A 14486-nucleotide genomic window follows, 5' to 3' on the forward strand; every position below is an offset into this window, starting at 1 on the left:
TCTGTCTATCTATGCTCTATTTTGTGTGCCAGTACTGGAGTTTGAACAGAAAGCCTCATGCTCTTCCTTAGCTGTTTTTGTTCAAGGTTGTCAGCCTCCCATTTTAGCCACACTTCTGCTTCCAATTTTTTGCTGGTTAATTAAATATAAGAGGCTATAGACTTTCCTGCCCAGGGTGGCTTTGAAACACAATCCTCAGATCTCATCCTTCCAAGTAGCTAGGATTACAAATGTGAGCCACCCCTGGGTGACTTCTTATCTTCATACACCTCCTATGGTTTGTGTCATCACCCAAAGGGCTTCTAGCCATAGAAAGCTTACCCATTCTGTCCATGGTTTCAAGATGGAGGCAGCCAAAACTGACAGTCTCAAAGCCTGTGATTTCATCCCACTAGACCCTACCGAAGCCTTCACCACATGAGGCATCTCCCTGCCATGTTCTAGCTCCAATCTTTTTATATCCTTTCTCCCTTTTCTCACCTTCTACCCAGACATGCATAATCTCATCATTACCTTGGAACTAGTCATCTATCCATCCCATTCCTGGCATTTAAAGAACCCCTGGATTCCAATAGCTCAAGCCTGTATTCCTAGCAACTCAGGAGTCTGAGATCTGAGGATTGTGGGTCAAAGTCAGCTTAGTAAGAGTGAAGCCCACGAGAACCTTACCTTCACTTAACTACTAGAAGTTGAGCTGTGGTTCAAGTGACAGAACACGCTAGCATTAAGTAATAAAGTTCAGGGACCATGTACAGGCCCAGGTCTCTTGTGCATGTACACAAATACGCATGAAAACACATAATGTAATCTGGTTTTATTGTTTGGTGTTTGAATAAGGCTACTTGTTTACAACCTTAGGAAAGAGCACATTTCAGTTGCTTTTTCTACAGTGAACTTGGATGTAAGTCCTGTGTTGTCCTCAAACCCCTGAGTTTCAACAACTGAATATTACAAGTACTGGGATGTTATGCCTGAATGAAATCAACTGATGGTTGAGTCTGCCTTTGCCAGCTGACACTGTCCACAGGGTACTTCTAGTCTTTAGACACTTCCTATGGAAGTGACTGTCCCTTGTAATGTAAAGACTTTTCAGCGGGGGGGGGGGGGGAGGGTGTTGGGCTGGTAGGGATGGTAAGGGGAAAAAAAGGAGGCAACAATGCTTAATAAGAAATGTACTCATTACCTTGTTCATGTAATTGTAACCCCTCTGTACAATGTTTTCACAATAAAACTTACTAATAATAAAACAAACAAACAAAAAAGACTTTTCTGCCCCCTGGCTCCTGAAACCTCCTCTGAAGTTTTCTTCCTCCTGTTGTCAGGATTCAGCTCATGTGTGCTCCTCTCCAAAAGGCTGAGCAAGCTTTCTTGGAAGATGCATTCTGTCTCCAGGGAGAATGAGACATAATACCTCTTTGGGCAGTAACTCAGGTTTCTGCCCAATCCCATCTGCCAGGATTTTGACTCTGCACTCAGAGCTGCAGCTAATATGGAATGAATGAAAAAGACAACAGTGAAAAAGAAGACCTCCCAAAAGAGCTTAGAGAAAGAGTCATAGATTGGAAATTGCTTGGAATATGGTCTTCCGTCCATGAGGCCTCTCCATTTACTAGCTAGCATTCCTGGGCTGGAGTGCCTCTTTGTGGCTCCACCCTTGGTCATGTATACAATTCCTATATTGCCAATGTAACATCAAAAGCTGATGTTCCCAGGGACATTGGAGGGGACAGCAAGAGGTAGCTACCTATTACTTACACACAAACTACTTAGGCTGTCTAAAGAAATGAAGTCTGGTCATTTGTAGCATTGTGTTGGCAAATTCACCATCTATGGATGGGAGTGCACCTTAATCCTAGTGGAGCTAGAAGAGTCATACAAACGGATTACCCTGAAGCTTTGAGCAGAGCTAGCTGTTGCTGCTGGCTTCTCGACTATTTTGTCTTTGAAGTACCAAGAAATTGATGAAAACATCAGCACATCAAAGCAATTCTCAGTGTTCTTTTGTCACAAGAGTTCCAAAATAAGTTTCCAGCAATAGTTTTGCAAAAGCTTTGGCTGCTCTGTCCCCAGGAGAGACGTCACCTGCCCAAAGTGCCTATTGGACCTGGACATCATCTTAGAAACCAGCTCATCTGGGCTTGTTTGAGGGCTCTCGAGGTAGAGGCGGGGGTGGGAAGTTGATATCCCCAGACCTTATGTCTTTTATCGAGGCATTATCTCTTATTATAATGGTCTCTTTTCTTTTCAGTGAATATCAAGTGTTGTCCTGAATACTGGGTACAAAGCTGTGAACAGAATGAGGTACTTTCATCATGGGGCTTATTTATTGCTGCAAAGCCTAATGCATCATAAATAAGTGGAGATTATGCAGAATATTATGAGAAAAAGGCATGGTAAGGAAAGCCAAACTGTATGATTTCACAATTGAGGGATGTGTAGCTTATACACAAAGCCCAAAAAACAAACAGCTTTAATGTTGTTTCTCTTTTTTTTTTTTTTTTGGTGGTAGTAGGGCTTGAACTTTGGGATTGGGCGTTGTCCTTGTGCTCTTCAGCTGAGGTTGAGAACTCTATTTGGTTTTCTGGTGATTATTTGGAGATAAGAATCACAGGGAGGGCTGGGAAGGTGGCTCAGTGGTAGAGAGCTCTCCTTGCATGCTTGAGGCCCTGTGTTCGATTCTTCAGCACCACATAAGCAGAAAAAAAAAAGCCAGAAGTGGCGCTGTGGCTCAAGTGGTAGAGTGCTAGCCTTGAGCTGAAGAGCTGAGGGACAGCACCCAGGCCCAGAGTTCAGGCCCCACCACCCGACCCCCACGCCAAAATAAAAAAGAATTGCAGGGAGTTTCCTGCCCATGTTGGTTTTGAATCGTGATCCTCAGATCAGCCTCCTCAGTAGCTAGGTTTACAGGTGTGAACCACTGGTGCCTGGCTAATGTTGCTTCTTACTTGCTCACCTTTGGTGCCAACGACCTCCATGAGTCAAATCTCGAAGTGTCAAATTGAGAACTATCTTGTACTTTGAGAAGTTATAGGGAAATAAAAAATTCAGAGATATATGCCACAGGTTAGGGAGTCAAAGTTGGATTTGAATGTTTTGTCTCCCTTTGGGTGAATGCTTCCTCTTTAAAGATTTAACACTTTTCTCAAAAACAAAACCAAAAAATATGGGATGGATATACTTAAGCCATATCTTGTCTTGAAAGCCTTCTTGTTTTGAAATTATTTTAAACTCAAAGAAGAGTTGCAAAGAGTAGTGAGAGTTCCCACATACTTCTTCACTGCTTTTTTATTATGAACATACTATTAACATCTTATATAACCACTCTCATTTACTGATTCTAAGACATTCACATTTGCACAATATTTTCAAGCTCCAGATGTTATTTGAATTGTATCATATCCCTCTCTAATGTCTTTGTGTATGTGTTCTTGTATTAAAGTACTGATGGCCACAAAAAGGGGTCAGAAATCATTTTTTCCTTACCTGAAAAGGAAGAGGCATGGGACATAGTTCTAACAGTGTGTAAGTGTGGAGACTGCACATTTTGGAAATGGTTACAAGCCTTATTAAAAGAACTATCTAGTTAATAAAAGTTGTCACCCTGGTCAATTGTCCTGGGCCACTGCCTCAAATGTTGCCTTAAAAACCAGCTGGACACCCGCCTATCAAGCCTATGCCACATATCCTTAACCAGTCTTAGTAGAAATTTGCAGCCCAGAAAAATGTGTGATAACCCTTTTGAGTCAGTGTGGGACCCTGCTGCTGCTTCTACCCACCCTTCTGGATAAAGTTCAAGGACGGCCTTATAGTCATCTGGAAGGAAATCTATGTTGTCATCCTGACCATGTTGACCATAGTGACAGTGGACTGGACTCCTGCCTGACTCCATCACCTCTGACTGCTTCCCAGTGGAAAGCTGCTTTGGATCTGCTGAAACTGAGTCTGTGGTATATTATTTCAGTGATATCCAGTAACTCTCTCTATTCCCACAGTAGATATTGAGGGCAAGGATGATATCACTGGCTTGCCTCAGGCACTTCAAGGATTAGGAAACTAGAAATCCACTCTACAATCAAATCCTTGCTTGGTTTGGGTGTGGTAAAAGGCCGCTTCCAACAATAGCTATAAAGGAGAGATCTTTATCAATGGAGGTAGTAGGAGGAATGAAACTCACTCCTGCTATTAGAATTAAAAATTTAACAAAATTCTCCACCCAAGGGATGCCTTGAGGCAGTTCTGATAACCTGGTTCCTCAAGCCAAAGAAGCAAAATGGGCCCAAAAGCCACAAAGAAACTCAGGGAAAGAAAGAGTGTAGTAAAGAAAGCCTTAGAAAGGAATTGAAAAAAAATCTCATCTGGATTAAAAAAAAAAAGATATAAAAATAAGGATTGTCTTAAAATGTTTGTCACAGTGAAAAGGGGAAGAAGACAAACCCCAGAAAGTTTAAGTATGTAACAAATGGTAGGAGTATGTCTTAAAAATGAAGCTTATGAGTAAGTTGGTATGAAATTAAACTAGCTTTCATATACATAGAGTCAGGATGGGTGAATTGATGTGGAACTATTCTTTATGTTTATCTGTATGGTAGGGAGGAAGGATATGCCCACTTCAATCTAGATGCTGGTTTAGCTAATTAGAGCAGCCAGGTAGACTCGTTGTGAGAGGGGATTCTCTTAAATTTACCATGACTGAATGACTCCTTCCCTTTGCCCTTTTGCGCTCCCATTGCATTGTCTATTCCAAAGGGTTTATGCCCTGTGAAATGATGTTTGGCAGACCATCCTTCTTGTATCCTCGCTTAAAAACTGCAATGTTGACATAGATGACTGCTCCAGTCTTTACAGGCACTGCAGACTGTTCAACAGGAACTCCATTCCCAATTTCAGGCACTCCTACAGGCAGCCCCTGTAGTTGGCCCTAATTACTGATCATGAGACACTGTGTGGGTCATATGACATTAAAAAAACTAACTATCCTCAGTGGAAAGGACCTTATACTGCTATCCTAACAGCTCCAACCACTGTCAAGGTGAATGGGATCTGGTCCTGGATCCACGCTTCACCACTTAAGGTGGCCCTGCTACCAGAAGAGACAAATGGATGGACCCTGAAAAGCCTCTCAAGCTAAGACTCATCTCATCATAATTTTTCATTTATGCTTCTGTGCTCTAAATGATGTTAACTACCACTGGCAGTTTAAAATCAGAGACAAGGGGACAGTTTTCTTACTTCTGCTATTGTAATGTCCCTGATTGTAGCAATTTAATTTTACCAACCAACTCAACTTGTGGAATATGACAAACTGCTTCAGGTATCTTGATGTCACACCCCTTCTCCTACTATGTTCTGGTGCAATGGAAGCCTATGGTCATACATTAATCCAACCTTGGCCTCTTGGATTTTGATAACAGCAGTTCCCCAATTAAATCTTTATACCAAAAGTGAAAATTTTCAGAGATTGTTATGCCACCTCTTAACCAAGAGGACAGATTTTATTCCTATAATGTTAGGGATGAGTCTGGTTACCTCTGTTGGAGGAGCAGCTTTTGCTGGAGGTGCTGTAAGACATAGTTTAAAACTTGCTCAAGAATTTGAGGAGAGGGTAGATGAGGATACTCATGCCTCTTCAGTGTCTCTGGCATGCATACAAAGACAACTGAACTCTCTAGTGGGGGTGGCCTTGCAGAATCATACGGCACTAGACCTTCTCACAGCTTCCAAAGAGGGAACCTATGTTTTTCTAAGGGAAGAGTGCTGATACTGTGTAAATGAATCACGGCTGGAGAAGAAAACATAAAGGTTGTAGGTAAACTGTGTGAAGGACTCCACCAGCATCCATCTGCTAAACTAGATCTAGTATGGGTTCAAAGCCTTTTGGCCTGGTGGCTAGTATCCCTAGCCACCAGCAATTATACTATTTCTTCTACTTGTTATTACTGGTTCCTGTGTGGTTAAGTCTTTGATATCACTTATAGAAAAAATAATTGGGACTGTCAAGCTGATGGCCCTTCAGGCCCAGTACAGCCTCCTGAGTCAGGAAAAAGAGTCAAGAATTTGACTCAGTTACAAAAAGAAAGGGGAATGTAAGGATCTCTTAGGATTAAAGACCCCAAGACCAAGCAAGGACACTGAGTCAGAATATTAACCTCTTATGGGGAACTGAGGAATGCAATAATCTCTTGCTTGAAACTGAGGAATGAAATAACAGGAAATTGCCATTGTAAAAGTCCCTTGTTTGGAAAAAAAAAGTTGATGTTATCATACTAATAGAACTTTGCAGCTTGTACCTGCTTGTGTTTTTTGCCTTCATTAGCCTAGGCTGTGTTCATGTTTAGGGTCATAGTGTTAGCTCCCAAGTCTACACTGTGTCCCTGGCAGGACAACTTCTGTAACACCTAACAAACTTCTTTAATCTCTAAGCCCGCTTTGATGGACTCATTCTCAGACCCTGTAAGAATTGAAATAACAGTGATTAAGTTGTCTTAGACACTAATGAGGGGAATTTGTTTTAAGGATATCTCAGGTAACCTCAAAGTAAGAATAGAGTAGGATCAGACCTAAAATCTAGAAGTAGCCATGAACATCCATTGGCAACCTGGGAATGATTGTCTCCTGAACCCACATACCTGTTTCAGCATTCTCACTGTTAAGAAAATGGAGGAAAACAGAAAAGGAATAGGCCAGACTCAATGATCAACAGGTGGGGACTGTTTATTGCCAGCAAGGTGCATAGACCTTTCAGGTTTGGAGGTTGTTTGAGGGACTATATTTTGGATGGACTTATATAGGGCTTGTTTTCACAAAGAAGCAGAAAATAAAAAGTGGCTTATGCTCTCTTAGGCCACAAGGAGACTTCCTTGACCAGGCCCACAAGTTGAATGTTCTACACTGGATGAAGGGCTATTGTCCCCTGGGGACCAAGTGTTATATCCTTGGCCAGGCACTGATTGGAACCTGCCTGCTGACAGGCATGTGGCCACGCTTGTTTTCTTGTACCTGGTGTCTTGCTTGAGCTGGAGGAATTAGGCAGGAATCAATCTTTCACTCACTGTAACAAATTTTTCAAGCCAAATTGCACAGATTCCAGCCTGTTACCTTTCCTGCAGCAGAATGTGGGGACATCAGGTTATACAGTGCTGTGGCGTTTTAGTGAGAGCAATGAAAAGAGTCCCCAGTATGTGACTTCTGTTAGAGTCATAGGAACTCTTGAACAGAAAAGTGTTGGTAACTAGTTGTGATTCAGCTAGCTGCAGAAGGTCTCTGGCATCTCTAAAGGAGAACTGGGTCTCTCTGTTGACTGCCACTGGCAGGTAAGAATGTTACTGTAACAGAATAGAGTTCTAATGCCTGTTCCCAGAGCTAGGGCTGGCTCTGATTAGTAGAACCAAAGGACGAGGCTTGGGAGTGGTAGAGGCTGGTGGTCAAATGAATCTAGCTGCTCAGCAGAAAATGGAATATGAATTTTACTAAGAAATACTGGAGCATCTCTTACTCATGAGATACCCTCAAATCAGGCTTTCACTGAGCTGGATGCAGAGCAAAACAAGCACAAAGCCACTGGTAACAACCAAAAACCAGCCCTGCTTCTATTCCCTGCAAACATTCTCCAGGAAATATTGCCACACCATGCAGAACAATTCCTACCAGATCTGCTGAGTTTCTGCTAGGCCCAAAAGTCGGGTTCCCTTTCCATTTTACTTTTCATTTTCAGTCTTTTTCTCTTGTTTGTTTTTCTATGAGATCTTCTTTTATTTGTATTTATACACACACACACACACACACACACACACATACACACACACACGCATTTGTGAAAATACCTTACAGAGAAGTTACAATTACATGAGTACATGAGCAAGGTAATGAGTACATTTCTTATTAGGGATGGTAAGAGGAAACAAAGTGGGAGGCAACAATGCTTGATAAGAAATGTACCCATTACCTTTTATTTGTATTCTGTGACAAGTGATCTGAATTTTCCCTGTTACTGCTTCCAGCACATGCTGCCCTAGGTCCAATTGAACACTCTACCACAATGCCTGGACCTCTGCTGTAACAGCTTCACCTAGTCCTATAATTGAATCCCAGGAGGATGGGAATATGGCTCAGTGATAGAATGCTTCCCTAGCATGCATGAATTCATGGGTTCGATTCCTCAGCAACACATAAGCAGAAAACACCAGAAGTGGTGCTGTGGCTCAAGTGGTACAGTGCTAGCCTTGAGTAAAAGAAGTTCAGGGGCAGTGCAAAGGCCCTGAGTTCAAGCCCCAGGACTGGCACAAAAAAGGAAAAAGAATTGAACCCCAGGGCTTCCGATGTCACATTTAGAAGGCATGTTTTCTTCCTACATTGTCTGTCATGTGTATCTACAGCTTTCTCTAACAAAGGTTTTTCATTGAAACTACAGTTGCTTACATCTTAGCCTTAGGATCTGATATAGGGATTGATCTCTGGGCAACAGGGCTGGTTGAAATGCAAGACATTTCCTTAGCACAATTCAAGGGCCTACTCTACTTGTTTTAATGTTCTGGGAAAGTTTTCTCTTTTTTTTTTTTTTTGGGTCCAGTCGTGGGGCCTGAACTCTGGGCCTGGGCACTGTCCCTCAGCTCTTCAGCTCAATGCTAGCACTCTACCACTTAAGCCACAGCGCCCCTTCCGGGGTTTTCTTTTTGTTTATGTGGTGCTGAGGAATCAAACCCAGGCCCTCGAGCATGCAAGGCAAGCGCTCTACCACTGAGCCACCTTCCCAGCCCCTGGGAAAGTTTTGTAAAGCAGTTTTGAAAGTTTGAAACAAGAAAGCACCAAGCTCATGGCTGGTCTCATTAATTATTGGGTGAAAACTCCAGAAAAGTGGTGGGAGGTGGGGATGTCTTCCTGCTTGGCCCATAGTAGCATGGCATGCAGCTCTTCTGCAATCAAGCATATTTCTACTGATCATATGTGGACATGGCCAGCTCATCCTGGTACTCTCCAGGTAGTATTTCTTAGGCACCAGGAACTCCATGTAATGAAGTTCAGGGAGTTTACACAGTGCAGAGAAGAGGCGCTTGAGGGTGCAGGCTCACAGCAGGTTAGCAAGGAACTTGAGCTCCTAGAGATAGAGGCAGGAACACAGGCCCAGGATCATCATGACCACATAGCTATGGGTAATAGCACACTCCACTGGGGTCCACACCCGCACTATCTGGGCAACCTGTTGCCGGAGCTTGAGGAAAGTAGAGGGATATAAATGAAGCAGATTGTGTCTACTGAGGTGCAACACATCCAGCTGGGCAGCATGGATACAGTCTGCCAAGAAGTTCATGTCCACATGGTTCAGAGCACAATTGGCCAGGTCCAGCATTCTCAATCATGTCCTGAACGGGCTGTAGAACATGGAATAATCAGCACTAATCAGGGGAGTTCCATGTGAGCAACAATGGATGTGAGCAATCCATCTGCTTGTCTGTCACAGAGAACAAAGACTACACCTTGCAGGGCAAGTCTTGTTCTTACCTGACTGCATGCAGTCTATGAAAATAGTTTGTGACACATGATGCTACATGAAATGCAAATGTCTGTGTCCATAAATATGGTTCACTGGGATGCAGGCTGGCTCCCTTGCTTTCAGACAGTCTACAGCTGCTGGGCTTGCTGTGTGGTTCAGAATTAACCTGAACCAACGAAACCTTTGTCTTCATCTCACCTAAATGGCAGATTTTATCAACAACCATTTTCATATGAAAGGAGTTATGTACATGATCCTGGAGAGAACATCCACTCTGAGAGCTTGCTACAGAGGAAATGAGGCATTAGTAAGAAAAAAGAGCCATTACTCTAACAATAGAAGAATCCATTACTATAGAGCCAGGAAGGGAAAGCCAGACATCCCCAACTGAGGCACCATATCCACAATCCAATAATTCTGATTTAGATAGTGTTGGCAGCAAGCATCAGCAAAGGGGCAGCTGGGCCCTGTCTCTGACTGAGTCCCTCACTGTCTGTGCATGCCCCTCTTGATATCATAACTGCAAATGGTTGAAACTATTAGCTAAGACCTTATGATAATCCTGCTTATGGAGGAGGCCAGGCATTCCCCCAATTCCCATGAATGATCTTGGGTTAATATCTGCTCAGAAAGGCCAGGGTGACACTGCAGTCCCACAGTCAGCTGACAACAACCTCATGTCACCCAGCTGAGCCAGATTTCTATACCTGACCTGAGATAATGCCAGTCACACAGTGTTGGGAACTTTTTTGCACCACAATAGACAGCTACAGGAGTCACTATAGTTAGCTTTGCCTTATAAAGCAACATTCTAGACCCATTAGTTAGCATGTTCTTTTCACAGAGACCTCTCCCTCTCCCTTCCCCCTCCCCCTTTCCCTCTCTGTCCTGCTCTTCTTGCTTTCCCCCACTCTTCCTCCTATCTATGCTAGGGATTACAGCCAGGGTTTTTCATGTGCTAGTCAAACACTGTAGCATCAAGGCACATTTTAGCCCTCATTTTTCTTTCTTTCTTTTTTCTTTCTTTTTTTTTCTATCTTTCTTTCTTTCTTTCTTTCTTTCTTTCTTTCTTTCTTTCTTTCTTTCTTTCTTTCTTTCTTTCTTTCTTCCTCTCTCTCTCTCTCTCTCTCTCTCTCTCTCTCTCTCTCTCTCTCTCTCTCTCTCTCTCTCTCTCTCTTGTCTGTCTCTTTCTCTCTTTCTTTTCTTATTTTGAAGACCAAGACACCATTCAAACTCAGTATCTGATGCTTTTGCTCACTGGCTGGTACTCTAATATTTGAGCTACACCTCCAGACCTTGTTTTTTGAGGCAGTCTCCCCATGTTATCCATGCTGGACTTGAACTCACTTTCCTTCTTCCTCAGGCTTCTGAGTGTTGGGATTGCAAGCCTGGTTTTGATGCCTACCTTACACATTGTCTCTTTCTAACTAGAAGCAGTCCCCTGAGGTCCCTCACTATTCTGGATCACTCCTGGTCCTCCAACTTCTTTATTTCTCTTTTGTGCTCTCTTATGTGCAGCTCCAGAGAGCATTGAGCTTGGGGCTTTGTGAATAAGCTGTTCTTCTACCTATCACTCAGTGCCCCTACAGCCTGTGAAGCCAATGACCAGAGTGCTTGACCCATCCCTCCTCCTTTCAGTATCTGAGATTCACCCTAGGAGAATCTGGATCTTCCCTGTCAGCATGGAGAGGGCCACACTCAGCTCTATCAGGTAAGTCATGTGACTGAGCTCTCAGGAGATGGAGCCAAGGAGGCAGTCTTCATGCTTAGAAGTTGGGACAGAAGTGAAGGGTGTGTCAAAGGCCTTAATGGGGAGGATGAGTGAAGTCAGACGAGGGAATCCCACCTGGGCTAACAACTGCTGCACATGCCAGCATGTAGCCGCACATTGTGGGCAACTTCCAGCTTGCACAGCTAACCTGTCCTGGCTAGGCCTAACACCTGCAGAAGCTACCCAGGGCTCAAGCTGTCTTCCCTGAATGAGGGGCAGTGCATTTGCAGAGCAGCCATACCTGCTGATTCCAGGGCCTGCACCACTATCTCAAAGTTGCCTTCAATGGGCTGGGAAGGTGGCTCGGTGGTAGAGCGCTTGCCTTGCATGCCTGAGGCCCTGAGTTCGATTCCTCAGCACCACATAAGCAAAAGGAAAAAAGCCGAAAGTGGCGCTGTGGCTCAAGTGGTAGAGCGCTAGCCTTGAGCTGAAGAGCTGAGGGACAGTGCCCAGGCCCAGAAGGGCCCCACGACCGGACGCCCCCCCCCAAAAAAAAAGTCGCCTTCAATGACAAAGAAATAAATGAGGACTTCAATAGGTCACCTGACTGCACAGGGCTCTGCCTGTAGTTGGCAGCATATTCTAGCCAGGAGCTCAGTGTGGCTCCATATTCCCAGAGCCCTTCCACAAAGGCATTGCTGTACCTGCACATCCCGGATACCCATAAGGTCAGATCTCTGCAGCTGATGAATCCTTTTAAAGAATTATTTAAGAAAGATTTTTCCTTTGTTTTATTTAGAAAAGAATATTTTAAAGGTTCATTCCCTGGAAAACACTTCCCCAGTTTTAAATGCCAAGACAAATAGTTGGGTTCCACATGAGAGTGCCATTAAGATACTAGAACTCTATGTACTTTTCAGGGATACAATGAATTTTGGGATGACTCAATGTTTTAGGTATCCATGATTCTAACACTAGATACATTTCTACTTTCTCAATACACTGAGAAGAGATTTTGATTCCAAGAGACTTTGAAAAATAGTATGAAGTCTTTCATAACTCCGCATCAACTCTTCATTTTATGAACTTATTTTCCTAATATAATTTATGAAGCTTTATAGTTAATTATTTTCTCCAAAGTCACAAAATCATTTTTTGAAGATTTTCTAATAGGGATAAAGCTTTGAGACTGAAAGGTCAATATAATCCTTTTTGTCTACTATAATCAAGAATCTCTTAAAATTATTGTTGAATGTTAAATTCCTCCAAAGCCTATACTTGAATGGAATCGCTTCTATCTTGAGGGTATGAATTGTGTGTGCTTGGGAAAAATTCCATTTATCCCATTAATATGTGGAGGATATTTCACAGTAAGGAGATCCAGGTAGTACTTACCCACTTTGGTCTCATCTCTGTACTCTGTGCGTTTGGGCAAACTTCAACTTTGTTCACGACTCATTTAACTTCTGTAGATTCTATGATTAAGATACTCTTTTTTTGTGGGGGGGGGGTCTGGTTGTGGGGCCTGAACTCGGCCTGGGCACTGTCCCTCAGCTCTTCAGCTCAAGGCTAGCGTTCTACTACTTGAGCCACAATGCCACTTCTGGCTTTTTTCTTTTTGCTTATGTGATGCTGAGGAATTGAACCTAGGGCCTCAGGCATGCCAGGCAAGCACTCTACCCCTGAGCCAACTTCCCAGCCTGATGAAGATTCTCTTAAATTTAATTTTTTTCTAAAATATATCAGAAGCCTGTAAGTATTCCTCAATACATCATGTATTCCCACAACTTATGCAATCCCTTCCTTTGATAAAAAGTCCTTCCTCTAATTAATATTAGCTAACTCCAATAGTATAGTATAAATAATTACTCAGGTTGAGGAGAGAAAGTTGTTCTATAAGTGAAATAAATACTTAGTTTTATCAAATTTTATCATTTTTAACCTCTGAAAAACTCTAGAGGTCCTAACTAAAAGCAGCTTTCATTTACACACACAAGAAAAGAGGTTAATTAATCTATTATACACTAAGAACAATGAACCTCTGAGAGAAAAACCCATGGCATTTTTAATTATGGCTGTTATTATTATTTTAAGAACTTTTGTATCCCTTTTTATCCAAAGAAAAAAATTAGATACTATTCTTAAACAGACCAAGTTTCATTACCAAGAAAGTTAAAAAAAAACCTAAATAATGTGAGAAAATAACTATATATTATAGATTTTAACCTCAGAGAATATATGAAGAACTCCTCAATCAAGTAACACAAAAGGAAATTCACTTTAAAATAGTTGTGGAACTTCAACAAACATTTCTTCAAAGCAGAGAGATAAAGCACCACTAAGCAACCCCAAAGTTGCTAGGAAAATGCCATCAAATCACAGGAAGATACTGCTTCATGCCTTCTACAATGACTGTGACTTAAAAAAAATACAGAAAATGGTCTGGGAATGTGGCTTAGTTGTAGAGTGCTTGCCTAGCATGCATGAAGCCCTGGGTTCAATTCCTCAGTACCACATAAACTGAGAGAGCTGGAACTGATGGTGTTGCTCAAGTGGTAGAGAAAAAGAAGCTCAGGAAGAGTGCCCAGACCCTGAGTTCAAGCCCTAGGACTAGGAAAAAAAGAGGAGGAGTTGAACTCTTTTGGCACAGCTAAGGTAATGAGAATGTAGAATGTTACAACCACATAGAAAAAAAGTTGGTGAATCTTCAAAGAGTCTAACATAGAATTACAATATGACTCAACAATTCTATTTGTAAAGATATAAACAAACAATGGACAATAGAACTTACATGGATGCCAGTGTTCATTGTAGCCTTATTTATAAATACTGGAGAGAAACCTTCCGAATGTTCATTTATAGATGAATGAATAAACAAAATATGGCATCTCATAGTATGGAAATTAATGTGCCACAAGAAATAAATGACACTCTGTCCATGCTGTAACATGGACTGCACCAACCTTGAAAAACATTATAAAACTAAGTATTTCAAACCAGACACAAAAGCATAGCTCATGTATGATTGTACTTATAAGAAATATCTAGAATAGACAACAGAAACTGATAGCAGATTAGAGATTGTCCACAGTTAGATGGAGGAAGAGATGAGTGACAATTTATTGATTAATGATGATACAGTTTCTGTCGGGTCTTTGTCCGTCCCACGAAAGACGGACGGGGTCTGAGGAAAGGTAAGTGCGGCGCTCGCCCGTTCCCCAGCCTCCCTCAGCCCGGGAGACAATCAGACACAGGAGGGAGCCAAATCCAGCAGGTAGAAAACTCATT

General features: G+C 42.4%; 1 pseudogene; it reads right to left on the minus strand.

Moving 5' to 3' along the window:
- Positions 1 to 1330: 1330 nt before the first annotated feature.
- LOC138807727 (leucine-rich repeat-containing protein 14B-like) lies at positions 1331 to 14007 on the minus strand (annotated as a pseudogene).
- Positions 14008 to 14486: the final 479 nt, after the last annotated feature.

This window comes from Dipodomys merriami, unplaced genomic scaffold (genome assembly GCF_024711535.1).
Source record: "Dipodomys merriami isolate MVZ:Mamm:240054 unplaced genomic scaffold, mDipMer1.0.p SCAF_43, whole genome shotgun sequence".
Classification (NCBI taxonomy): domain Eukaryota; kingdom Metazoa; phylum Chordata; class Mammalia; order Rodentia; family Heteromyidae; genus Dipodomys; species Dipodomys merriami.